The sequence below is a fragment of the Gopherus evgoodei genome, chromosome 2 (genome assembly GCF_007399415.2).
Source record: "Gopherus evgoodei ecotype Sinaloan lineage chromosome 2, rGopEvg1_v1.p, whole genome shotgun sequence".
NCBI classification, from domain to species: Eukaryota; Metazoa; Chordata; order Testudines; family Testudinidae; genus Gopherus; species Gopherus evgoodei.
The window spans coordinates 150,438,819-150,466,401 of NC_044323.1; the positions used below are offsets into that span (position 1 = coordinate 150,438,819).

The following is a 27,583-nucleotide window of genomic DNA, read 5'->3' on the forward strand; positions in this document are numbered from 1 at the left end:
TGCAGACCTCAGATGATTGTTGCCATTGCCTAAAACCGCAGTTGTGATAAGCAGGCTCCGGCTAGGTAGGAGACCAGGATAGCCCCTAGGAAGTCCAACCTCTGCGTGGGAACCAGAGTGGATTGCTCTATAGTAATCATCAGGCCTTGACCCGTGAATAGACCGTGACGATGCCCACGCGCTGAGTGGTTTGTGTCTCAGAGTCTCCTCGGATAAGCGAATCGTCCAGATACGGAAAAACGCATATCCGACATCAGCGAAGGTAGGCGGCGACTATGGCCGTAAACCAGAAGTACTGACAGTTGGCTAGAAAGCGGAGGTATCTCCTGTGCGGAGGGAAGATGGCGTTGCGAAAGTACGCGTCCTTCATATCCAGGGCGGCATAGTAGCCCCCAGGAGGCAAGGATGGAATAATGGTTCCCAGGGATACCGTGCGGAACTTCAACCTTATCCTAAACCGGTTGAGTCCGTGCAGGACTAGGAAGGTCTGAGACCTGCGTTCGAGTGGGGGACTAGGGCATAACGGGAGTAAAACCCCTTGCCCCTTTCGTCCGCTGAAGGGGGACAGGGCTGGAACAAATTAGAGGTGGTACCTATGCTCCACCAGGCGCAGGACCCAGCGATCTGAAATTAACTGGGGCCACGCCAGGAGAAAGCGGGATTGGGATCCTGGCCTGTGACTGGTACACCGCCCTCAGGCGCACGTTGGAAGGTTTGTCTTTGGTCCCAGTGGTAATTGCGAGGGACCTTGACCTTGGCTCTTTAGGGGTCCTGACGTTCGTCTGCGACCACCTTGGCCTCGCCATTAGCCAAAGTCCTGTCTCTGGCTAGGCACAGAGTATGGCGGCTGGGGACAGAAAAGGCCTGCGTTTGGTCGCTGGCATATGCATGCTGAGAGAGCACATTAGGACCCTATTGTCCATCAGGCTTCGCAGCCTGGGGCTGTCTTTGCCGCGAAGAGGCCTGTACCAACAAAGGGTAAATCCTGAATGGCATACTGCAGCTCTGGCCGGAGGTTTGAAACCTGAAGCCATGAGATGCACCTCATGGCGACACCAAAGGCCAGAGTCCTGGCTGCAGAGTCTGCTGCGTCCAACGAGGCCTGGAGGGACGCTCTGGGTACCTTTTTTTTTTTTTTTTTCCCCCCCGTCCTCCAAGACGGCAGCGAACTCTTGGCGGGAGTTTTGAGGGAGAAACTCCATAAACTAAACTACCTTCACCCAGGTGCTACACTTATCGCAGCTAAGCAAGGCTTGTTGCTTTGCTACCCAGAGCTGCAGGGCCTCTGCAGAGTACACCTGGCGGCCAAGCAGGTTCATTCGCCAAGCCTCTTTCGGTTTCGGGGCTGGCGCCCGCTGGCCATCATATCAGAATCGTGGTCCTGAGCATAAGATCTGTGCATGTGGGATGACACGGATGCGTGTCCGGATGACCATGGAGGTACTAAAAGAAGGCACAGGCAGAGTCTCTGACTCTATCGGACCTTGCCCAACTCGGCACCGGGGACCGGCACCGGGAGGCGTACCGGTACCTGGAACGAGATCCAGACCCACAACCAGAACGGTGCCGGGAGGTCGACCGAGATCTCGAGGCTCGGGGAGAGGCTACAGGAGTCAAGCTACCTGTCGCGGTGCCGGGAGTCGGAACGGTGCCGATAGCGGGTCGGTGAACGGGATACCGACCGGTGCAGCGAGTGCGACCAGTACCGATGAGGAAAACAGCACCGGGACTGTAAGTGGTGTCGGGCGTTCCGACAGGACCTGGAGTGTCTGCGGGACCGTGATCATGAACGGTGCCGCTCTGCTGTGCTGACAGAGGACGGTCACATGAAGAGACTGTATTACCCGCACCGGCGGTGCCGGGGTCAGGCAGCATCGACTCTGTCATGGCAATGAGATCCCTCGCCGTTGGTAATGTCTCCGGCGTGGAGGGAACAGCAGGCTCAACCACAGTGCATACTGGGGAGCTGTCAGGCACCGGATTTGACAGCCCTCGTGGGACCGGGATCGACGGTACCGAGGTCGTCAGAGCTTCGGTAGGTGTCGGTGCCGGGCGATCCGAGTTAGATGAGCTGTCTGGCTGCGGTGCCGTCGGCACGGAAGCAGCAGGAGCAATAAGCTCAACCACGGCGCGTGCCGGGGAGCCGTCAGGCACCGGATTCGACGGCCCTTGTGGGACTGGAATCGACGGTGCCGACGTTGTCGGTGCCTCCGAGGTGTCGGTGCCGGGCAATCCGACTTAGACGAGCTCTCTGGCTGCGGTGCCGTTGGCACGGAAGCAGCAGGAGCAGTAGCTCAACCACGGCGCGTGCCGGGGAGCCGTCAGGCACCGGATTCTACGGCCCTTGTGGGACCGGGATCGACGGTGCCGACGTCGTCGGTGCCTCAGCAGGTGTCGGTGCCGGGCGATCCGACTTAGACGAGCTCTCTGGCTGCGGTGCAGTTGGCACGGAAGCAGCAGGAGCAGTAAGCTCTACCACGGCGCGTGCCGGGGAGCCGTCAGGCACCATATTCAATGGCCCTGGGGGACTGGAATCGACGGTGCCGATGTCGTCGGTGCCTCTGCAGGTGCCGGTGCCGGGCAATCCGACTTAGACGAGCTCTCTGGCTGCGATGCAGGTGGCACGGAAGCAGCAGGAGCAGGGGGCTCCACCACGGCGCGTGCCGGGGAGCCGTCAGGCACCAGCAGGAATCGTAGGCTTTCTCGACCTCGGAGGAAGGGAGCGGTGCCGAGTCGACTTCGGTGCCGGCGACGGCCGGTGCCGAAAGGCCGTGGCAGTACCGGCGGGGTCCGGTGCCGAGGAGGCGCTTCTGCCAGCCGCTTGATCATCGCTCGGTGCCCAAGGTGGAGGGGTAAGTGAAAGTCCCGCTCCTTTTTGTTCTCGGCTTAAAAGCCTTGCAAATGGGGCACTTAGCTGTCAAGTGTGATTCCCTGAGGCACTTCAAACAGGAGTCGTGTGGATCTCCCTTCAGCATCGGCTTCTGGCAGGCCGAGCCCATTTTAAAACCCGGTGAGCCGTGCATGGGCTCCGGCACCAGGTTCATGGAAGAGGCTACTTCCTGAACCCCGCTAACAATTACTAAACTAACTATGCTAGCAAAGAAAAACGTATAACTATACAAATATATATATAAAAGGATTATAACTGCATAACTATATACGAGAACCACGAGTAGCTAGGGAAGTGGAGGTCAGCTAAGCCGCGCTCCACTGTTCCAACGACTGACACGGGCGGTAAGAAGGAACTGAGGAGCGGGTGGGCCGGCAGGGGTATATATCAAGCGCCATGATGGCGCCACTCTAGGGGGCGACCTGCCGGCCCACTGAGTTGCTAGGGTAAAAGTTTTCCGACGAATGTGCACGCACGGCGCACACACCTAACTGGAATGGATATGAGCAATCACTCGTAGAAGAACCTAATCGCCTTCTATGATGAGATAACTGGCTCTGTGGATGAGGGGAAAGCAGTGGACGTGTTATTCCTTGACTTTAGCAAAGCTTTTTATATTGTCTCCCACAGTATTCTTGCCAGCAAGTTAAAGAAGTATGGGCTGGATGAATGGACTATAAGGTGGATAGAAGGCTGGCTAGATCGTCGGGCTCAACAGGTAGTGATCAATGGCTCCATGTCTAGTTGGCAGCCGGTATTAAGCGGAGTGCCCCAAGGGTCAGTCCTGGGGCCAGTTTTGTTGAATATCTTCATTAATGATCTGGAGGATGACGTGGCTTGCAACCTTGGCAAGTTTGTGGATGACACTAAACTGGGAGGAGTGGTAGATATGCTGGAGGGTAGGGATAGGATACAGAGGGACCTAGACAAATTAGAGAATTGGGCCAAAAGAAATCTGATGAGGTTCAACAAGGACAAGTGCAGAAGAATCCCAGGCATTGCTACAGACTAGGGACCAAATGGCTAGGAAGCAGTTCTGCAGAAAAGGACCTAGAGGTTACAGTGGACAAGAAGCTGGATATGAGTCAACAGTGTGCCCTAGTTGCCAAGAAGGCTAATGGCATTTTGGGCTGTATAAGTAGGGGCATTGCTAGCAGATCAAGGGACGTGATCACTCCCCTCTATTCGGCATTGGTGAGGCCTCAGCTGGAGTACTGTGTCCAGTTTTGGGCCCTCACTGCAAGAATGTGGAAAAATTGGAAAGAATCCAGTGGAGGGCAACAAAATGATTAGGGGGCTGGAGCACATGCCTTGTGAGGAGAGGCTGAGGGGACTGGGATTCTTTAGTCTGGAGAAGAGAAGAATGAGAGGGGATTTGATAGCTGCTTTCAACTACCTGAAAGGGGGTTCCAAAGAGGATGGATCTAGACTGTTCTCAGTGGTACCTGATGACAGAACAAGGGTAATGGTCTCAAATTGCAGTGGGAGAGGTTTAGGTTGGATATTAGGAAAAACTTTTTCACTAGGAGGGGGTGAAGCACTGAAATAGGTTACCTAGGGTAACGGAATCTCCTTCCTTGGAGATTTTTAAGGTCAGGCTTGACAAAGCCCTGGCTGGGATGATAGTTGGGGATTGGTCCTGCTTCGAGCAGGGGATTGGACTAGATGATCTCCTGAGGTTCCTTCCAACCCTCATATTCTATGATTCTATGAAGAGGGAGACCCACTCTCACTTGGTGTGGGGTACACATGATTTTAGGAGGCAGTCTGTGTATCTAGGGTACTTATATAGTCCCCGCTCCCGTAGTATCTGAGCAGCTCACAGACTTTAATATATTTATCCTCACAACACCGCTGAGAGGCAGGACGGCACCATTATCCCAATGTACAGATGGGGAACGGAGGCAGACAGAGGCCAAGTGGCTCGCCTAAGTTCACCCAGGGAGTCGGTGATAGAGCTGGGACTTGAACCCAGATCCTTGATTAGTTCTTTAACCAATGGACCATCCTTCCTCTAAGTGTGGGGCTAGATCAAAGGCTGTTGTATGGGCTACAGCCCCAGCTCTGCAACTGTTATGGTACAGAATTTTTGGCAGTGTTATTAACCAAACTAGAACCCAGCCAGGGCACTGAAGACAATACTTGTAAACTTATGGCTGCAGATGTCATCCCTTACCCAGCTCAAGGGTCAAATCTGGCAGCACAATACTGCTAAAATAAAGGGAATAATTGAAAAAGATTTAAAAAACCCACCTTTTCCAGGCTGCTGCCACCTGAAGACATTTGTGAAAGAGAAACATACCAGACACGTTTGTCTCATCATGCCCAGTGTTTACACCAAGTCGTCCCTCTTGACTCAGAGGTGCAACAGGGAAATGATTTTTTTACACAGGGATTATCTGCTAAGACTCACTGAACAGCAACTGCTTGTAATGAGCGAGAACATTCCCACTGCTAAACACATCGGTGAGTAGCAAGGTGAAGTGACATCGCTAACACTGATGAAATACTATCTAAAATACTAAGCCATTACTGAAATACTAAGCATCTCTCTGTTAGACTGATGTTCTGGCGCTATAGACTCTTGAGGACTCAGCCTCCTGTCTCTAAAATCCACCCCACAAAGAGCCTGATTCAAAACTTATTGAAACCAATGGAAATCTTTCCATTGGTTTTGATGGCCTTTGCATCAGGTCCAGAATGACCTCATTGCATCCTTTCCTGCCACTCAACAGACTATTCAAACCATTGTGTGTATTTATGAATCCTGATAATTCAGGCAAAAGCCTTGGTTATGCAAAAGTCCAGTGGACACTGTAACATCTGGATTTGGGAGAGAGACTAGGAATTGAAACACTGGATCTGAACAGTGGTCCATTTACTGGATCAGCCCACTATCTTGGCTTCAACAGTGTCCAGTACCAGCTGCTTTAGAAGAAGGTGCAATAAACCCCACAGGCGACAGCTATGAGATAACTTGTCCACACGGCAGTTTATTCCTGAACTCCATTAAATCACGATTGGCTAGATTCCTGAAACTGCATGTGAGTGTGTTTTCCAAAGCTTTTTAAAAAATCCTTACCGTTGTATCATTGGACCCATGCAACAGCCTGCAGGCAAGATAGGGACACAAAGGCATTTTGGGGTTAACAGAGTTTTGTAAAACTGAGGTTTACCTGCATCAGCAAAATGAGACATGGTAGCATGAGATGTTTATGTACAGCATATTCACATGTATTATCCTAACAATGGGTGACTATTGCTAAAGCTAAAATCCTTTTTTAATCTGAGGCCTATCTTTCTTCTCTTTTTGCTCCTTTATATATCTAATTAGAAAAAACAGAACAATAAGATTCCTTCATACAAACCAGCGCTCATCAATGGATTTTTAGGCTTTCTTTTAAATTCAGTTAATGTATATGTTTCTCTTTCAAGTGCGTCTGTGTTTCCTACTTGTCTAATACCAGAAAGTAAAGCAATGTAATACCACAGAAAAAGTGAGATCTCTATCCCAGCTTTGTCCAATCAGCTTCCGATAAGGATCTGAATTTTGTAAGTCACATAAGAAGCAGAATAATTGGATTGACAAAGTGATCTCTCTTGGATCTTTCTTTTTAAAGTAGTCTGGATTAATGGATTGTTTCCCCTTGGTCTGGATTCCAAATAAACCTGAGATTAGTAGTTAATCCACGGTCTTCTGAGCAAGGGAAGATTAGATTCAGTGGTGAATTCTGAGAAGCAACACAATGCATTACAAGCCTGCTGACTGCATTTCATTCCCTAGAGGTCAGACAGCCTTTATGGGCCTTGGCGGTAAATCTCAGAATGTTCAATGGAGTGAATGGAACATGATGAAAATACCTTAAAAATGCAGCAAAACACATTGATTCTCTAGGCTACAGGGCTGCCTCAACTGCAGACACCATATGCCTTTACAGCAAAATTATTCTTATTGCAGTGTTAACGGTAAACAGAGGTCGAGGAGTGAGTTAAAGTGACTGAATCCCTTCTAGTGGACACTCCTCGTTGAATCCAGTTAGATAAAGCTTACACAGGAGTTAACAAAAGATGAAGTTGGAGGCAAAAATATTGCATACACAAATGGTAATGTGGTAGGTTTTACTGGGAAGTAATGCCATTAAATCACAGGGGTGGACTAGTTATTTAAGGAGCTGATGTAGAGAGATGGAGCCTTTCATCTCGCTGAGCCATTGGTTTGAATCTAATGGGTATTAGCTAAAAGTTGTGCATGTCAGAAAGTACATTCAACAGCTAATTTTACTTAAACCAGGAAAAAAGATTCCGAAGCAGTAGAGATCAAAACACCTTGTGCAAGTGGTTTAGAAATCAGCTTGCTTCTAACACAGTGCTCAGCTTGCTGTGCATACCCAGATTTTGGCTAAACTCAGAACACCAGTTGCATTAATTAATGCATCACCTCAAGATCATGCCTCCATTAGACTTTTCTCTTCAAACTTTTCCACCAGCAGTAACACAGTGACAGCACTAGTGCAGATATGGCTGCTGGCCAAAGGCTGCAGGGCTTGATCTACTGTGTTATCTAGCACTGCTTGAAGCAAGGTGAGATGACATGGTGATTAAAATACTGGCACTTACCTCTAGTCCTGTTAACACCAGTGCTCCCATCACTGGGGGATGTGCATGAATGAGAAATTTTAAAGGGAAAAAAAAAGCCTATTCTAGAGGGCTTTAGTGATAGGAAAAGAACAGCTCACTTGGACTCCACGTGAATAAACTGAAAACTAATTAACCATTACTGTACATTGTTGGAGTAATTCACTGTTCCAAGCACATATCCAAATATTTTCTTAATGCAGTTTTAAGCAGCAGAAGAGTAAACACAGCTGCTCCAATCTTTTGGAGAAGACGAAGAAGAGACCAATTTAAATGCCAGTCTTTATGTAAAATCATCACTAGCAGCAATTGCTTCCAAGACTTTCTAATTACATGATCATAACTGAATCCTACCGAGACCAGAGCACATGTTTATGGATATGCAGATAATGGGAAAGAGAGCTGTGGCACTTTGAATGCGAAACAATACGCATACTCGCTGGAGCACAGAAGAAAGGCTAAGAAGAGCCAACAGGTGAACAATGTGGTGAAGGTGCTTAGCAGAGACCAGGCAGGAAATTGCAGGTGCATAGGCACATTGGAATAGCAAGAAGAAATGGATTTCTTAGACTAAAGCCAAGAGAACCCATTGTGATCATCTAGTCTGGCCTCCTGCATTGCACAGCTATTGTGTCTTCTACTATTTACCCAACAATCTACAATATGACAAAACTTCAGGTTCACAGCTGGGTCCCAAAAAAACGTCTTTACTAATGACACACTAACAAGCAAGGTGTAGCTACATACATGCTGCTGCTCTGACTGGTTTCCGGCAGCTTCCACAACACAGAACCCAGTGAGTGCCATTAGAGAGCTCACAAACCATTTAAAGGGAGACTACCTGATATGGGAGGTAGGGAGAAAGACTGATGTGACTATTGGGCCTAAAAAGTGTACCCCTGTTGTGGGCTCAAATGTAAAAAGCATGTGAATGTTCCATAAGATGTTACAATAACCATGAAAAATAGGTCAAGTTGTTTACAATGTTGAATGTCGTAACAAATTCAAGCGAACTAGACAAAGAAGCTGGATTAGTCTAAACCAGGGTTCCTCAAACTGTGGGTCGGGACCCCATTTTAATGGGGTCACCAAGGCTGATGTTAGATTTGCTGGGGCCCAGGGCTGAAGCCCAAGCCCAAGCCCCAGCCCCACCACCTGGGGCTAAGGTTACATGCCTCCCACCCAGGGCAGAAGCCCTTGGGCTTCAGCTTTGGCCCTTCTCCCCCTCCCCCTGCCTGGGGGGGGTGGAATTTGGGCAGGCTCAGTCTTCAGTCTCCCCCCCGGGGTCATGTAGTAATTTTTATCATCAGAAGGGGGTCATGGTGCAATGAAGTTGAGAACCGCTGGTCTAAACCAAAAAGGCCACATTGATATAATCCAATGACTGTTAAAATTATGCTTGGTGAAAACAGAAGATGTGGAACCAGAAGCTAATAGACCAGAATTTGTGTGATTGATATTACTAACTAGGGGAGGAAAATAATGAGGGGGAAGAACTATGCTGCCCACTTTTCCCCTTTCCACTGTGGAAAAAAAGATCAGTTCAGTTCAGCTCTCCCTCACATCTCCCATCCCACCTGGCATCCCAGCTCATCCCCCGACTGGCTGGCCCTGCAACTCATCTCGACTTGGGGTGACCAGATGTTCCGATTTTATAGGGACAGTCCTGATTTTTGGGTCTTTTTCTTATATAGGCTCTTATTATCCCCCCAACCCTATCCCGATTTTTCACATTTGCTGTCTGGTCACCCTATCTCAACCCATCAAAAGGACCGGCTGGCCTTGCTCTTGTTAAAGGAAATTTGTTTTCACCTGTGAGTGTTGAAAGTCATCACATTATCATGACACCCAGTCCTCAGCCCACCAATGGGGATATTTAATTATCAGCACTGCAAAGGCATACAAGATCCTGCATTGTATTCCCTTCTCTTGTTGAGGTTATTTTCTGTTTCTTTCCTCCTATGCTTTCTCTTGCTTTTTCATTGAATCCTGAAGTCAATCATATTGCATCTATCCAAACCTGCTCCGTCTGAAGAGAAAGGATCCAACTAGATTCCAGCTCCGACCAGATCGCAACTAACCAGGGTCCAAGCAGCAGTTGTTGTCAGGGCTCTGGAGAGGAGTCTGGAGATGGAGCGCGGAGCAGCTCCAGAGCAGTGGAGCTGCAGGTTTTTGCCTGGAGCTAGAGTGGAGCCAGAGCACAGCTCCAAAGCCCTGGTTGTTGTGGTTGACTTACCAGCCAAAGCATCCACTAGTAACTAACCAGCAGTCCAATGTTCCAAAAATATCAACAAAAGCCGTAATTCACTCATCTTTTCTATCTCGTCTCTCCTCCACCTTGTGTCTGTGTGTGTGTTTGATAAGAACAGGATGAGTGAATGCCCTTCACATCAGGCCTGAGAGTAAAATTAACCTTCTTTTCTTCAACAAAGAAAGGTTGCTCTGAAAATAAAGAGACTAATACTTTGACTCCAAAAGGAGAAAGACTTTGATAAGGTCTAACTAAGTTTGTTTTGCATCATCACTCAACCTCTGTTTCAATAAAAAGGCCTCTTTTAATGTCATGTTCTTTCTTGTGTTTATAGACTCATAGACTCTAGGACTGGAAGGGACCTTGAGAGGTCATCGAGTCCAGTCCCCTGCCCTCATGGCAGGACCAAATACCGTCTAGACCATCCCTAATAGACATTTATCTAACCTACTCTTAAATATCTCCAGAGATGGAGATTCAACAACTTCCCTAGGCAATCTATTCCAGTGTTTAACTACCCTGACAGTTAGGAACTTTTTCCTAATGTCCAACCTGCAGTTTAAGCCCATTGCTTCTTGTTCTATCATTGGAGGCTAAGGTGAACAAGTTTTCTCCCTCCTCCTGATGACACCCTTTTAAATATCTGAAAACTGCTATCATGTCCCCTCTCAGTCTTCTCTTTTCCAAACTAAACAAACCCAATTCCTTCAGCCTTCCTTCATAGGTCATGTTCTCAAGACCTTTAATCATTCTTGTTGCTCTTCTCTGGACCCTCTCCAGTTTCTCCACATCTTTCTTGAAATGCGGTGCCCAGAACTGGACACAATACTCCATTTGAGGCCTAACCAGTGCAGAGTAAAGCGGAATGACTTCTCATGTCTTGTTTACAACACACCTTTTAATGCATCCCAGAATCACCTTTGCTTTTTTTGCAACAGTATCACACTGTTGACTCATATTAAGCTTGTGGTCCACTATGACCCCTAGATCTCTTTCTGCCATACTCCCTCCTAGACAGTCTCTTCCCATTCTGTATGTGTGAAACTGATTGTTCCTTCCTAAGTGGAGCACTTTGCATTTATCTTTATTGAACTTCATCCTGTTTACCTCAGACCATTTCTCCAATTTGTCCAGATCATTTTGAATTTTGACCGTCCTCCAAAGCAGTTGCAATCCCTCCCAGTTTGGTATTGTCCGCAAACTTAATAAGCGTATTTTCTATGCCAACATCTAAATCGTTGATGAAGATATTGAACAGAGCCGATCCCAAAACAGACCCCTGAATGATACCCCACCGCTTCTCCCTTATCCACAAGGCTCATTATCCTATCAAAGAATGCTATCAGATTAGTTTGACATGATTTGTTCTTTACAAATCCATGCTGGCTATTCCCTATCACCTTACCACCTTCCAAGTGTTTGCAGATGATTTCTTTAATTACTTGCTCCATTATCTTCCCTGGCACAGAAGTTAAACTAACTGGTCTGTAGTTTCCTGGGTTGTTTTTATTTCCCTTTTTATAGATGGGCACTATATTTGCCCTTTTCCAGTCTTTTGGAATCTCCCCCATCTCCCATGATTTCCCAAAGATAATAGCTAGAGGCTCAGATACCTCCTCTATTAACTCCTTGAGTATTCTAGGATGCATTTCATCAGGCCCTGGTGACTTGCAGGCATCTAACTTTTCTAAGTGATTTTTTACTTGCTCTTTTTTTATTTTATCTTCTAAACCTACCCTCTTCCCGTAAGCATTCACTATATTGGACATTCCTTTAGACTTCTCAGTGAAGACCGAAACAAAGAAGTCATTAAGCATCTCTGCCATTTCCAATTCTCCCGTTACTGTTTCCCCCTCCTCACTGAGCAGTGGGCCTACCCTGTCCTTGGTCTTTCTCTTGCTTCTAATGTATTGATAAAAAGTCTTCTTGTTTCCCTTTATTCCCATAGCTAGTTTGAGCTATGGGAATAAATCAAATAACTTTAAAAATAAACTTTCAATTTAAATAAATGCTTTTGGGTGTTTGCCAAGGAACTGAATAAAACCAAACGCTTTGTTTAAAAATAACCTCAAAACCTATCACTGTTTAAGGCTGGCCAGTGAGACAGTTTATAAACACCTTCAACTCTTTGGGCCTTTGAAATCAATATCTATACCTCTGCCTGGAGTGCCCTCCTGTGGCACACCATGGCATGACAGGCGTGCCTACCTCAGTTTCCCACTTTCAGAGTTCCCAGTAACTCCATTTCAGGCTCTCTTGCTAAATAATACACTTCTTTGGGCTGGGCTGTTACCAAAACATAGTTGAAATATTCCCCAACAAAAATCTCAAACATATCCCTTTCCTCCACTGTACATAGTCCTTAAAACCCTGCCCTTCCCAGCTGGAACCCCACCCCCTGAGCTCTCTGCTGGGAGTGCATCCTCACCATACTCTGGTCTCCTTGTTAGACTTGTTCTGTCCTCAGCCAGGACAGCCACCCAGCTGAAGTGCTACCTTGCTCTTCCCAGTGGGAACCCCTACGCTGCTGGGATATCATCCTGACCCGGGAGGACCCCTCATTCCCCCTACCCTCCTACTGTCCCCCTGGCTCCAGTGCTGAAACATCAGTGGATAAGCCCCTCCACTGTTCCCCTGCCCTCAGCTTCAGCTCTCCGGCTTAGACATCAGTAGGCAACACCCTCTGCTGCTGTCTGGCCTTCAGCCTTCTCTGACCCTGACTCTCACTTGGGCGCACAAGCCAGCCAGCAAACCCCTCTTGCTGCTCTCCTGCCTTCAGCATTCCTCCATGAACCACATATAGCTTTTTTCCAACACTTTCCCTTGTCCTGCAGTCTCTGGCAGCTCTCACCTCCCCTTTTCCTGACTGGAATCAGCAGCAGGCAACCCTCATTCTCCCAGTCTCTCCCCCTCGAGGGCCCAGGTGCTGGCTTTGTATCCCGCATTCGCAGTTTGCCAGCTCCTGGGACTCTGGACTGAGTCTCTAGGGAGTCCTATCCTTTGGGCTACAACAATAATGTCCTCTGACACCATTTCCCAGCAGCAAGCACCAGGGGGCAGAGGTTTGAGCCCCATTTCAGGAGACACGGCTACATCTTTTAAACCCAGTTGGAGTGAGCTGATGATTCACAGATGCACTAGCCTGGGTACCTCTTAAAAGGAGCCAGTACAGGTCAGAGAATTTGACCGAGTGCTTCCTGCATCTGGCCCAACAACTGGAGGCTGAAGTACAGCAGGTTTATTCTAATTCCTAGATCCTCAGAATCAGGAGCTACTTTGGTAATAAATGTTAATAAAATAAATAAGTAGTCATATGAACTATGCACTATGCAGCAATGATAGCGCTGCCTTGCCCTTATAGCCGAGATGGCAATTTTATTCTATGGGCTGTACTGTTCCCAGCCATTGAAAAAAAGCACAGAACGGTCGCTAACTCTGAACCCTATCCCTGCCATACAATGGATATACAGTCAGTTGTGCCTTCGCTTGCCCTCACATCCACAGTTATACGATGTTGCATGTGATTCCATGTAGCCATTATAGAACGGCAAAAGCTGCAGGTGTCCTGATGAGGAACCTGCTGTGTCCTGCGCTGCAGCACATGTGTGATGTAGATGGAGAAAGCCAAGGTAGATGAAAAATAGGCCTAAAACTATTCTGTGCCTGCACACACATGCTAGAAACCCCTATGTGCCCTATGTGCAACATGCATACACAGGCCACAGAGACTCACCCTGTGTTTCTCAAGATGCTGACATGTTATTCTGAACCACCAGACGCAGAGACAACCTGGAGTGAGTCAATCTCTGCTGCCCAGGACAAGCCCTGGCTTGCCATGGTCCCGGTAGACTATTGCACAGCTGTTCAAAGTAATGACGTGACATCATCTGTTTTTTCCACGACCCCTCCCATCTTCCCCCAGACTATGTCCCCAATTCTGCTAGCTGTGTTCTCTCGTATCACAGCCGTAGTGTATCGTACCATTTCTATTCTATGTAGGTTTTTATCTGGCCCTCATCACTGCAGTATCTGAGTGCCTTCCAGTAGTGCCTTAAACGATGCGACTAACATTTGTCATGTGGTTCATTCTCTCTCATTGTGCCTGTCGTCCAGCGGTTTGTCTTGGTAGGGATGTGTTTTTTTAACATTCCACACTGCTTTGGAGGGAAGGCAGGTCAGAGAAGTGTGCCTGGTATTTGAGTAAGGTTCGTGACGGTTTTCAGTTCTGGTGGGAGTTCATTCCATAGGCTGGGACCAGCCCTCAAGGAAGATCTGTGTCTCTTGCACAGATGACCCTGACTCTTATAGGATAAAATTTTATTTTGCCAGAGGAGCAGAGTTATCATGCTCTTCATGCGGGAGCTCTACGGGAGATTTTAGAGATGTTGGGCCCAGACCACTGAATACACTGAAGAGAAGGATCGAGACACTGAACTTGCCTCAATATTCTATGGGAAGTTAGCGTAGAGAGCAGAGGACAACGTAGTGTGGAAATCCTGGCACATCTGCATTTCCCGATTGCTTGGGGCATTCCCAAAACTATCTGCAAGGCTAACCTTTGCTCCACAGTTTTAGAAGAGTTACTAACTCGACTGACTAACCACTGCAATATACAACCCTACATTCTCTATTTTTCAGTTGTTTCTCGTTTCCTTTTGCGGGCTGAATTTTTTCATGTCACTTCTCAGTGCAGAAGAAAAATTTTCTCTATTCACTTATGTAGTTTAAAGAAAATCCATCAAGTCATTTTTAATCTATCAGAATGGGAAGAACTTTATATTGAATTAGGTGTGGCTCTGGTCTATTAGCCAGCTGGCATAATTCACCCCAGCAATGGCTGCCTCTCAGTGGTGAGTGAACTAGATCCTCTTTCTATAGTTTGTAACACCAATGGAAAAAGTTCTTTAGAGTAGCATGATGCATCTGAATGATACTCAACCAATTAATAAAAACAAAGGCAAAATGGTTAGTTAGTTGCTTTCATAGGAACTTTTAGCTTCACTCCTGGGGCCACATGCCTTGATGAAACACACCTCTCACATTTTCTACCCACGCTGCAATTACTACACTATACAATTTATGATCAGATTAATAAATCCAGCTCCAGGCTTCAAAATCATTCCTTATTAATATTAAGAGGTGCATCAAAATATGATCATTAAAAAGGGCATTTGCAACAGTCTTTTGTGGGGTCAAGACAGTCACTGAATGTACTCTCACTCCTAAAATTACAGCTTTTGCATTTAATGTTAGCAATTATTATACCGTATGTTAACCCTGAAAGCCAAGTGTTTCACCTGACCTATGCATCCGCTATAACTCCTGTGGGTAATAATGGGAGCGAAGCACATTCACAGACGAAGTATACATCTCACATCTACAGTTTGTGAAAGCAGAATGAATTATATTGTGAAAAAAGAAAGGATTAAAGAAATGCTGTCTGTACCTTTAAGCAAAACTGTTGGAATGCTGCAATCCAGGTGTCAGGAATACAGACATTAACATAGAACAATTGCACTGTTTAAGGGCAATTGGTGAAGTATTAGCCTTAGATCGATAAGAGTTAGTAAGGAAGTAGGATATGCATGCTGTGCCCCTGGTGAATTTTACTGTTTTGCTTTCTTTGTGCCTTTGTCTAATTCCCACTCTTTTATCTGTATAAATAAGACTGTTTGGGTCTTGCATGGCCACTCACATTATCTGGGTATTATTGGCGGAGCGCTGCGCTAATAAAACAGAGTGGTCTGACAAATTGTGAGTCCTGATTCTAACTTTGACAATTTGGAGGTTCCACTGAGATGGCAACTGTCTTCACTGGGGCTGTGTGATTCCTGACCATTTTTGTAGGATGACCGTGGCAGCCGGCACCTGGGCATTTGGCCCGAGCAGTCCTCCACTAGAGTGGAAAGGTGCCCAGCCACAGTGAGGTCTACGCCATCGAACCTGTTGGTTCCCACTCTGTTCTGGTAGGGATCCCGGGATCTGACATCAGGAATCTGGTCAGGTAATTATTTCTGTGTTTTGTCCGGACTGAGGATTGTCCTGTCTCTGTGTCTATCCATCCTCTTGTGGAGTGTTTGAGTCTGGGTGCCGTCTCCGTCCAGGAATAGGCCGACCAAGGGGTTCCTGTCCCCGCGGTTTGAGTGAGTGGAATCTGCACAATCGCAGCCGCACCGCACTTTGGGTAAAACCCCTGGTGTGAAAGCAAGGGCGATTGAGGCAGTAGCCTGTGGGCTCCTTTTGTGTGTTGCACTGGGCATCGCTCTGATGAACCCGAATTTCCTTCTTGTGTGATTGGTGTGTGAAGTCCTCCTGTATTGGTAACCAGATGTCTAAGTCGGGACCGTTCCCTAAATGAACACTGGCTCATTTTATGTATTTAGGATGGGTCCGGACTCCTGTAAAAAGGGTCCAGATTCCCGTAAATTTCTGGAAAAATGGTCTAGGCTAACTCAGGGGGATCCCAAAACTCAGTGGCCACTGTTAAAATCTTGAAACAAAGACTGCGTGGACGTCTTAAAGGACAAACTCGGCCAACCTAAAACTAAATTGGCTAAAGGAGAGGTTAATTGTTTCATGTAGTGGTGGCAAGAGGCAAATCATAGGTGGATAAAATCAAAACTCGCCTCTCTCAAATATTCAAATAATAAGTTAAAAGCTTTATTAAAAGCCTCCTCTCCCACCACCAGACTGAGCACTCCCCTTTACCCCGTTCTCCAAACCCCGGATCAATCCAACCCCCTTCATACTCCCATCTCATTGTAAAAAGGACAAAAAGCCCCTTGTTCTGTTCCCCTTTGTTGTCTGCCTCAAAAACTGATTCTTTAGTGTTCCGCTACCAATTCAGCAAGGAGGGTGGGCTCCTCAACTAGCCCCCACCCTTCCTGGTCCCTTTCCTTGAACATTTCTTTCAAAATTGTGAAATGACCACAATATCACTCACAAACGGTTCATTGAAAAAAAAAGCAGGATCGGGTCCAGACAAGCAGGCAAGCAACAGATAAACAAACTGAAAAACAGGTTGAAAGCCCTAAGGGAATAGTGTCAGGAGTAAGAAAAGCAGTAAGTGCAGGCATGAACCCCTGGAACAATACTTAAAATGGTGAATCTGAGGCGATAAAGGTGTCATTTTGGGACATAAACAAGTGATTTAAGAAAAGAGAGTGAAAAATTAACTCTACAGAGGCTGAAGAGAATTAAGCAGTTAAACTTTGTGGAAAATGTTAAAAAGGACCATGTTAAAGAGAAAGAATTCTTGGTTTCTTTGCAGCCATTCTGAAGGGAAAATGGGCCCTTTTTCCAGAAGAATGCCTGTAAATAATCCATATATATATATATTTAGCTATGTAAAAACAAAGCAGTGTAAAGAAATGTTAAGGAAAAGAAAATGTGTATGTATCTATTTGTCTGTGAAAATATGTAACATTCTAAGAATCTAAACCAACACATCTGGTTTGTAAAACTCCTGTTTTCTAGGTGTGGGATAAATTGGTTTTGTTTTTGTTTTTAATGCCACTAAAAATTCATTTGACTCTTTAATTCAAAGCTGCAAAACTGACAGACCTTTTTGCAAGACCCAGGTAACACTGGTCTACAATTTTTGAGAAGTCGTCTGCTTCAGAGATAAAATATGATATTTATTATGTATTTTGATGTGCTGAATTCAAATATGACAATTAAAACAACTGATTGGCTACTGGTTCTAAGATATTTAAGTTTTTACATTTTATGTCTATGTATATTGTGTAGATAGTAGAGTTTTAATAATAAATTGTAAACCTAGGTCTTCTCATGTGTTTATGGTTGCTTTACATGATAATATTTCACCTGTCCTGTTTATGTAACACTTTAAAAATCAGCAAAAGGATTATATAAATAAAATTTATTGTGAAACAAATGGCAAAAAACTATTATGTACATAGTTTAGTCCTATTCAGGGTCTACTCGGCGCTTCTTGGCTTGTCTCTTATATTCATTAAATGGAGCATCTCTTGTCACTGTCCAGCAATAGTCTGCAAGCATTGATGGGCCCCATTTGCCCTGATTGCCTGTCAGGAGATTCCACTGCTGTAGTCTGGAACCCAACAGCTTTGCCTTACTCTTGGGTAGTTCCAAATCCTTGACAAGGTCATTCAGTTCACCTTGTGTTATGAGGTGTGGTTCAGAGGAGGAGGATGGGAGCAAATGTGTGTCCTGTGACATTGATGGTTCAGGACCAGAAGTTTCATCCTCTTCCTCTTCCTCGTCTGACTCAAGTGAGAATGATTCTGGTGCATCAGGAACCGGCAGTCCTTCTCCGTGGGGTACGGCTCTAGTTTTCAAGATACGCTATTGGGTCAGTATATACGACCCTTGACTTGGGAATGGCAGAGGATAAGTGAGTTATAAAGGGATGGGATGTCAATTTAAACCAGAAATGACTAAAATACATCTTTGACTGGATCTATGAATAAATCTAAGACTGGGTTTGGACAGTACTTGCTTTTTAGGCAAAATAATGCTGCAATCTGAAGCTGGTATTGCATCATACCTGATATGAATTGCATCATGTTATTCCTAGAAGTCATGGATGATGCAATCATAACGAAGCTTACATCACTCTGCTGAACAAATTGCCCTATATCAGCTCTAGAAATCATATAGTGTCGTGTTCTCTTATTTGTCAGTGTTTGATTTTGCGGTGATTTTGTGGTGAAGTGACTTTTGCCTATCCCCTTTATTTTGGCTGCAAAATTGGAGATCAGGACAAGAGGTGGACCCCAGACATATGCTGCAACATTTGTGAAACAAATCTTCGCCAGTGGTTGAACAGGAAAAGGAAATCTCTGCCTTTTGCAGTGCCAATGATTTGGAGAGAGCCAACAGATCATACCAGCAATTGTTACTTCTGCATGGTACCTCCAGTTGGGAAAGGTGTGTCAAGAAGAAAAAATGGACTGTGCATTATCCAAACATTCCATCAGCTATACGCCCAGTACCCCACGGAGAAGGACTGCCGGTTCCTGATGCACCAGAATCATTCTCACTTGAGTCAGACGAGGAAGAGGAAGAGGATGAAACTTCTGGTCCTGAACCATCAATGTCACAGGACCCACATTTGCTCCCATCCTCCTCCTCTGAACCACACCTCATAACACAAGGTGAACTGAATGACCTTGTCAGGGATTTGGAATTACCCAAGAGTAAGGCAGAGCTGTTGGGCTCGAGTCTACAGCAGTGGAATCTCCTGGCAGGCTATCAGGGCAAATGGAGCCCATCAATGCTTGCAGACTATTGCTGGACAGTGACAAGAGATGCTCCATTTGATGAATACAAGAGACAAGCCAAGAAGCGCCGAGTAGACACTGAATAGGGCTAAACTATGTACATAATAGTTTTTTGCCTTTTGTTTCATAATAAATTTTATTTATATAACCCTTTTGCTGATTTTTAAAGTGTTACATAAACAGGACAGGTGAAATATTATCATGTAAAGCAACCATAAACACATGAAAAGACCTAGGTTTACAATTTATGATTAAAACTCTACTATCTACACAATATACATAGACATAAAATGTAAAAACTTAAATATCTTAGAAACAGTAGCCAATCAGTTGTTTTAATTGTCATATTTGAATTCAGCACATCAAAATACATAATAAATATCACATTTTATCTCTGAAGCAGAGGACTTCTCAAAAATTGTAGACCAGTGTAATCCAAAGTACTGTATAATGGGCTATGTATTTGTGTTGATTCTTGGGGAAAAGTGTTTAAAAAGTGTTAGCAACCCACCAGAGGACAAATGTAAATGTAATGTAAGTACCGTGTTTACCAATAATCACATTTACTATTTGCCACAACAAGAACAACAACACCAAAAGAGTCTCAGCTTACTGTAAGCACTGATTTAGCTGAGTTCTCTATCAAGCTTGGCATTGAATGGCAAACAGTTACCAATCATCTGTTAAAAGATAAAAAGGTAACATAGTTCCTAAAAAAAACAAAAACAAAAAACCAAATGTGGAAAACTGGACCATTCATATTATACACACAAATGGGGACATGTTAAGAATTGCCACTACAGAAAAACATAACAGCTTACTATTGATATAACATATTTTCTGGATGGTCTCCCACAACTACTGGCATACTAATGTTACTACCCCTAATTGTGTTTTTGGTTTTAAATTGTATGTATTTAACTGAAATGTTTAAAATGTGCTGGTGGATAAAGCAAATGTGTGCAAAGCTAAAGCCACAGGCCCAAATCACCTCCCAGTATTTTCTATTACGTGGACTAAATAAGAAGTGACACTGGCGATTAATAATCTTAGTGTCAAAAGGGGGATATGTAGGAGCAGGATTTTATAATGTCCCATAAGAATTAAAGTATAATTTGATTTCATCCTGCTAGCAATGTTTTTAAATAGCAGAAAGAAATGACGCCCTGGGACTATAAGATTCTGTTTTCCCATATGCATTACAAATTGGGCCCTCTTTTAACTCTTCGTTTTAAGATTTAGTTAGTAAGAGACAGGATTCTCTATTGTGTCTATGTTAAGTAAATTAGAGAAACATTAAAGGCCTGGGTCTCAATGTAAATTGTCTTGGTTATCAATTGTAAAACTTAGCAAAGTTTAATTTGCAATGCCTTTCTTTTTGCTCGATATAAAATACTACTGTTTGTATTCTCAATCTGTTTGTGTGAATGAGGAATGTATGCATCAGGAAAAGATAAGGTGTGAAGGCCATTGTTATAGCCAGAGTCAAGGAAGAAGTAGTAAAGAGATTTAAAGAACATCAAAGAATCACCAGGCACTGCTTACTACCTGGACGGCTGTTAAACTGTCTGGCATCTCAAAGTGGATACATGCTTCGCAGTGTAAGAATGCACTACCCCCAGTGAACCAATCATCACCTCAGGACCATGCAGAGTCAATTTTGACTCCAGAAGAAGATGTAGAGGAACAGCCTGCAATACCTTACAATCTACGCTCTCGTAAGGGTTGCCGGAAGCAGATGACTACATAAAGCAAGGCCCAAGAAGAAGCAGTAGTGAGCCTAGCGCCTGCTGCCTGGTGGACATAAAACTGTGACTGCAGTTCCCTCAGTTGAGGTTGTCAGAACCAGAAGGGCCCTGCCTCCAACATGCACCTCTGGTGGCGCCTGTTCCTCGGCTGTTGGTGTCTTAAGGTCTGGGGAGTCCACAATGACAATTCTTTTATCCAGCAGCAAGCGTGGATAGCTCAGACCCTTATTATTTCTAAATGCTGGGTCTGCAGCCACATTGGAGCCCACTCTCAAACTGGTGTTCCTGTCCTGGCTACCCATTCAATCCCCCAGACCTCACTGGAGGACCTTGTCCGTTTAACACAATATGGAACAGTAATGACCACCTGAGCAGAGGCTATTGGCAGTTCCTTTATCCCTCTTGGGGGAGTAATACACCAGGCAAAAAGGCTCCTAAGGTTACAAGCAGTAGTGGAAATAATGGCAAATGAAATCCGAGAAAGTTTAAAAACCCTGGCCAAAGAAACAGGGGCAATCCGACAGGTGGCCCTCCAGAACTGTCAGGCACTGGACATAGTGCTGGCGGCCAAAGGAGGGACCCGTGCTCTCATTGGAAAAGAATGTTGTGTGTTTATACCTGGCAATACCAATGAGGTAATAGATCGCGCTAGCCACTTAAAACAAATCGCATATCTTCCCCATGAAGAGCCGAGTTCTTTATGGAAGTGGCTAAGTAACCTGTTCAATTTCTCTGGCATAGGAAACTGGTTGTTTCAGGGAGCCCTAACTATCCTGTTTGGAATCTTAGTGATTTTTGTATGCTTTCAGTTAATCTCCTGTTGTATCCAGAATTGTGTCACCCAGGTGACTGCCCCAAAACAGAGTGCTAATATGATGATTTTGAATATCACTGATGAACAAAGAGATAAGGAACGGTTAATTTGTGGAACCCAGTAATTGTTGGTCATGGCGTGCGCTTGACCAAAAGGAGGGATTGTGAAAGTAGAATGAATTATATTCTGAAAATAGAAAGGATTAAAGAAATGCTGTCTGTACCTTTAAGCAAAACTGTTGGAATGCTGCAATTTAGGGTATGGCTACACTTACAGTTGTACAGCGCTGGAAGTTACAGCTGTCTTCGTACAGCTGTGTAGGGAAAGCGCTGCAGTGTGGCCACACTGACAGCTACCAGAGCTGCAGTGTGGCCACATTTGCAGCATTTGCAGCGCTGTTTGGATTGGTGCATTGTGGGCAGCTATCCCAGCGTTCAAGTGGCTGCAACGTGCTTTTCAAAAGAGGGGAGTGAAGGGGAGCGTGGGGGAGAGAGAGAGAGTGGATTTTTGGATCTGTCAGCTCCCGCAAGTTCTCAGGACTGGAACATACACATCACCAACCTGCAATCAATTTAAAAGTTTTCAGCCCTTCCCTCACCCCTCTCTTTTTCACTAAATGCAAATTACGCACTCCTAAATAGCCTTCAGACCACATAAGCAGCTGCTCAACAAGGACTCCCCCCTCCCTCTGCCGTGTGACTTCTCTCTTCAAGCAAACAGCTGTGAACCTTCCAAAGCAATTCCCCTGCCTGCCTCCGCTCGATCGAGCAAACAGGAGCTGTGTTTGCTTTTTAGATAAGCAGCTCAGGGGAGCTCGGAGTTCAGCCATTCTTTCGGTTTGTTGTGAGCAGGCATTCTGGGATACCTCCTAATACCCTGGAGGCCAATAACAGCGCTTTTGATGGCCACACTTGATGAGCAGCGCTGCATCACCAGCGCTGCAATCGTTACACCCCAAGCAGACCAGGTGTACAGCCAGTGCTGCAGCAAGGGAGTTGCAGCGCTGGATGTGCCTTGCAGGTGTGGACAGTTACTAAGTTGCAGCGCTGTAAACCCACCACCAGCGCTGCAACTCTCCAGTGTAGCCAAGCCCCCAGGTGTCAGGAATACAGACATTAACATAGAACAATTGCACCATTTAAGAGCAATTGGTGAAGTATTAGCCTTAGATCGATAAGAGTTAGTAAGGAAGTAGGATATGCATGCTGTGCCCCTGGTGAATTTTACTGTTTTGCTTTCTTTGTCCCTTTGTCTAATTCCCGCTCTTTTATCTGTATAAATAAGACTGTTTGGGTCTTGCATGGCCACTCATATTATCTGGATGTTATTGGCGGAGCGCTGCGCTAATAAAACAGAGTGGTTTGACAAATTGTGAGTCCTGATTCTAAATTTGACAAGTTATACCTCTGTAGTTATTGAGCTGCTTCTTTTGCTTAGGAATATTAAAGAAATGTTTGCCATTCATCAGAGAAACATGCCAAAGTAATGGTGACACAGCAGTGTTCAGCCCTGAGTTGGAATAGCTGGATGAATTATGCATAGCATTTTCCAAAAAAGAGTTTGAATTTTTCCAATGAGTTTGATTTCACCTTGAGAATTCTCACTGGAGGTCTGCTTCTTAGGATATGTCTACACTGCAAGGGAAGGTGTGATGTAGATTGATACTAACTAGCATTTATAGCCATAGTAGTGTAGACGTGGCAGCACAGGTTTCTGCACAGGCTAGCAACCAGAGTAGGTGCCTGGGTAAGTTCTTGGGTTGCTAGCCCATGCCACCATGTCTACATTACTATTGTTACCCAGGCTAGCCATATGAAAGCTAATAGAGGTATGTCTACTGCACCACAATCACACCTTCACTTGCAGTGTAGACCCAGTGTAGAAGAGTTGTGCTCAACCATTCAGGAAATAGAGGTAATACCACATGACCTATATGGCCGATGAAATTTTGACTATCATGTTTGAGATGCAAACAAATTATGATGAATTACTGGTTAGATATTTTTGAATGAGAAGATGCTTCTCTGTCCATGGACAAGCCACAAACACAAAAAGAGATGAAGCTGCAGAATAAGTTAACTGTGATTTATTTGCCAACCTTGGTAGGTAAATACATATTGTGGCTCTCACAGCACCCTGTGACTCCAGGTTCCACTCCATGATAGCAAAGAGCTTCATCTCTATCTCTGCGCATCTGCACAGTTCTGCTGAAACCCTGTGTGACAGGATCCCGGGTGCAGCCTGTAACTGTGAGACCATTGTGCCCCCTTAACTCTCTCCAGCCTGGACTGCCTCTCACAGTGCTTTGCTAGTGACAAGCAGCAAACCTCTCCAGGTGCTGTGATCACTCAGTGTAATAGCATGTGGAGCCCCACACCCAGCTAGATTGCATGAAGGCTCCCAGAGACACTCATGAATCACACAGAGAAAGGCACCAGAAACAAATCCTGCCCTGCTCCCAACACTGTATCTCAGGAATATACCATCTTGCACTACTCCAGATGAGCAGTGCAAATTTATTAATTGCTTCACCACTTCATCAATGGAAAGTGGACAGACAACAGCTTTTGCAAAACCTGAGCAGATTTGCCCCACATTTCGTACAAACTCACTGGTAAAGATAAACAGTAAAACAAATGTATTGATTACAAAAGATAGATTTTAAGTGACTATAAGTGTTAGGCAAAAATTTGTAGTTAGTTACCAAAAGAAATAAAATATACGCATACAGTCTAAACTCTCAACCCTATTAGACTGGTTAACATCTAGATTAAGCAGTTTTTCTCACCCCACTGGATCCGGCAGTTCATAGTACACAGATGTCAAGGGTGAAATCTGGGCCAGTACCCTCATCTTAAGTCTTCTCAGTGTCCTTGTTGCTTGCAGCAAAGGTGGGGGAAGGAGAAAGGTGAGGCATGGACCTACTCTGTTCTGTTTTATACCCTTAGTCTCATGTGCTTGGGGAACACACAAGTCCAGGCATGTCTGAGGGGCATTGCTGAGTCTCCAGGCAAGGTTAAGCAATTCCCCTGGTGTGGCCTCGTGCAGGTGAGTCATTGAATTGTAGCTCCCTTGCTGGACAATGGCTGTTGATGGTGGTTTGACACCCTGCCTAGGCACTGGTTACTTTCCTTGCTGTTGCCTCTGGGGAGCTAATATCTGGCTGATTCCCCAATTTACAGCATGTTTTAGTGACAACCATACTACACAATTCTCATAACTTTATATGCATTAATAATATACATATATGGATAGAGAAATGACTTCCAGCAGATCATAACCATTCCCCTGATACCTCACATGCCCTGCTTTATATGCAAGATCACAAATATATATAAATGAGGAATATGGGGGTTACGGGGTGCTCCCCTGAGGTACAGAATATCATACCCTGCTCTCTAATTACTGCATTAGTTAAACTACAATCCTGATACTGGTTAATAATTCCTAATAGTAATAATACTTGTGCTCTGCAATTGTCTCCACAATCCTAAAGAAATCTTCGGTGCAAGGGTGTCCAAAATGAATGAGGGAGCCAACTGTGCTCCCTGGAGTATTAAACACTGCCCCATGCCCAAGTACTGATTATCCACACCTGTGCTTTTCAGGAGACTAAAGATTCCAAAGTGCTCAACTTAAACAATAGAGCCATTCTGCACTTAGTGTGCACTTAACCATGGTAAGCTTTTCTGAAAATCTGGGGTCTTGGTCTGATCTCCCTCACTAACTGGGCTGTAGGATGGCTTGGCTTTCATTGCTGGAGATATGCACCAAGCAGATGCTTTTATGTATCTCATCCTTCATACATGGTTAAAAGAAAGATATTACAGTTAAGAATTTATTTATTTTTTAAATTACATTTGCATGCAAGTAAAGTATGCCTCTTGTGCTCGTAGCAAGTGGCCTGTGCTGTCAAAGCAATTTAATATCTGCCCTGAATCTGGAAGTGGAGTCAGTGTCCTCAGAAGACCAACCCCTCTACAGGTAGGATCATTTTTTTCACTAGGGGCAAGGAACATCCAAACTGGAGGGCAGACTCCTCACAGCTGAGAGAGAAAAACCAACCAGACTTGCCCAAAATGACAGCCTCACGGTCCTGGAGATGCAAAATTCTTCCTGCCCTAGAGATTGAATTCCATGAATAGCATTGAGTTCTTGTGAAAGAAAGAAAGAAAGAAAGAAAGACTTTTCCTTCCAACAGGGCAGGTAGAAGTTTAAGCCTCCTGGGGCCAGATCCAGTCTTTCAATTGACTGCAGTGGGTACTGGATCAGGCCTGTGTAGTATAATTGTTAGCATGCCAAAAGAAGATAAGAATCCCAGACCGAAGTTGCATCCTGCCAGATCAGGACTTTTGAAGAGAAGTTAGTGGCAGAAGCGTGAATGGTCCAGGCAGTCTGGGCCAATACTACTTTCTCTAGGACAAAGGTTTAAATTGTATCCATCTCCTCCTCTCTTATTGTACTTTTGCCCTCCAGGTTGGTTTTGTTTTTTTGTTTTTTTACAGACTACTCTGAAACCTTGACACTTACACATTGAAACGGTTTCTTAAAATAAATAAATCAAGTAAGAGGTGAATTACATGCTAAATGATTTATGTTTCCCTGCTGAATGCATTATACATCATAAGGCACAGAAGCCAGAGTTTAAAAAAAAATGTAAAGAAACAGTCTTGTGGATGACTGCTTCCTGATGTGACAGCTTGGTAGGGAAAGGCACAGAGCAGGCAGGGGACCTGTCAAGAAGCTGAACAAGGCAGATACCTTCACAGGAGGGCAAAGAAAAATTTCAAATCTCAAACGGGAAACTAAAATAGGAGGAGGATATTTAGGTTAAACTAAAGGAATTTTTCATAGAAGATCTTTTCTGGAGTGGGGTAGGGGCTAAAACCTGGAAGGTGGCTTTGGAAGTTCTTAGGAAAGCTACAACGGACTCAGTCTTGCTGTAACTGCAGACAGTAAGTGGCTTGGTTTTCTAAAGTGCACCTGACAAGTCCCACTGAAGTCAATGGAGGTAGTGGATACTCAGCACCTCTGAAAAGTCAGGCCCCTGCAGTTTTACCATTAACTTAAAAGGGAACATGCCTAATAACCTGGCTACCTTGAGTTCCTGTCTGCAGCTGATTCGAAACATGGGATTACCATACTTGATCACATACTGGGTAAATCGGGTCTGGTATCCCACCTGCTGCAGTGGCCAGCAAAGGGTACTTCAGCATGGAGAAAAACCTTCCATAATGCACGTACCCGTTGTGTTACATTCTACTTGATTTATTTTGAAGCTTTCCTTTGCAGCTACAAAAATGGCCACCTACTCTGAGCACAGGCTGTCAGATAGGTGTCAAATTCCAGCATGTCATTTAGCAAAAACCAGGGAATAGAGGTGAGCAAACATCTTGAAGATGAAAGGCTCCACATCCCATTTCCAGCCCCCTAACTCCTGAGCCATCTGGACCTATACTCTGCGACAATCTAAATTATACATTTTAAAATGGCAGAAACTATTAGTCAGTTTCAAGATGGATAATTTCATCACATTTGAAGCTGAACAAATTCAGAATAGAAACAAAGAACAAATTTTTAAACAAAAAGAATGATTTATGATCAGATCAACCTAACACAGCTTGCGGTGGATTCTCCAACACTGGACATTTGAAAATCCAGTTTGGATATTTTTCTTATTCAAGCACAGCTATTGGATTTGCAGCTGGAATTAATACAGGGAAATCTTACAGTTTGTGTTATTCAGGTGGTCAGACGAGACAATCACAATGGTGCCTTCTGGCCTGGGAATCTATGAATATGAAAACCAGCTGATATCACATTGCAATAAGATCAAGCACGGACATTGAAGCGGGTGTTTTTGTTTTCCTGAGGATAAGAATTAAAGCAATTGTTCACCAGTGATGTTCAGGAGGGGTTCAGAGCCCTACATATTGTCATTGCCCCAGGAATCTCTCCTAGCTAAGCAGAAGCACATAT

The 27,583-nt window shown here is 44.9% G+C and overlaps 1 protein-coding gene across 1 annotated transcript in view; it reads right to left on the reverse strand.

Annotated features, from left to right (window-relative positions):
• SLC4A5 (solute carrier family 4 member 5) overlaps positions 1–27,583 on the reverse strand; it is a 166,107-nt gene that overhangs the window by 137,895 nt on the left and 629 nt on the right. The gene's annotated exons all lie outside the window — the stretch shown is intronic.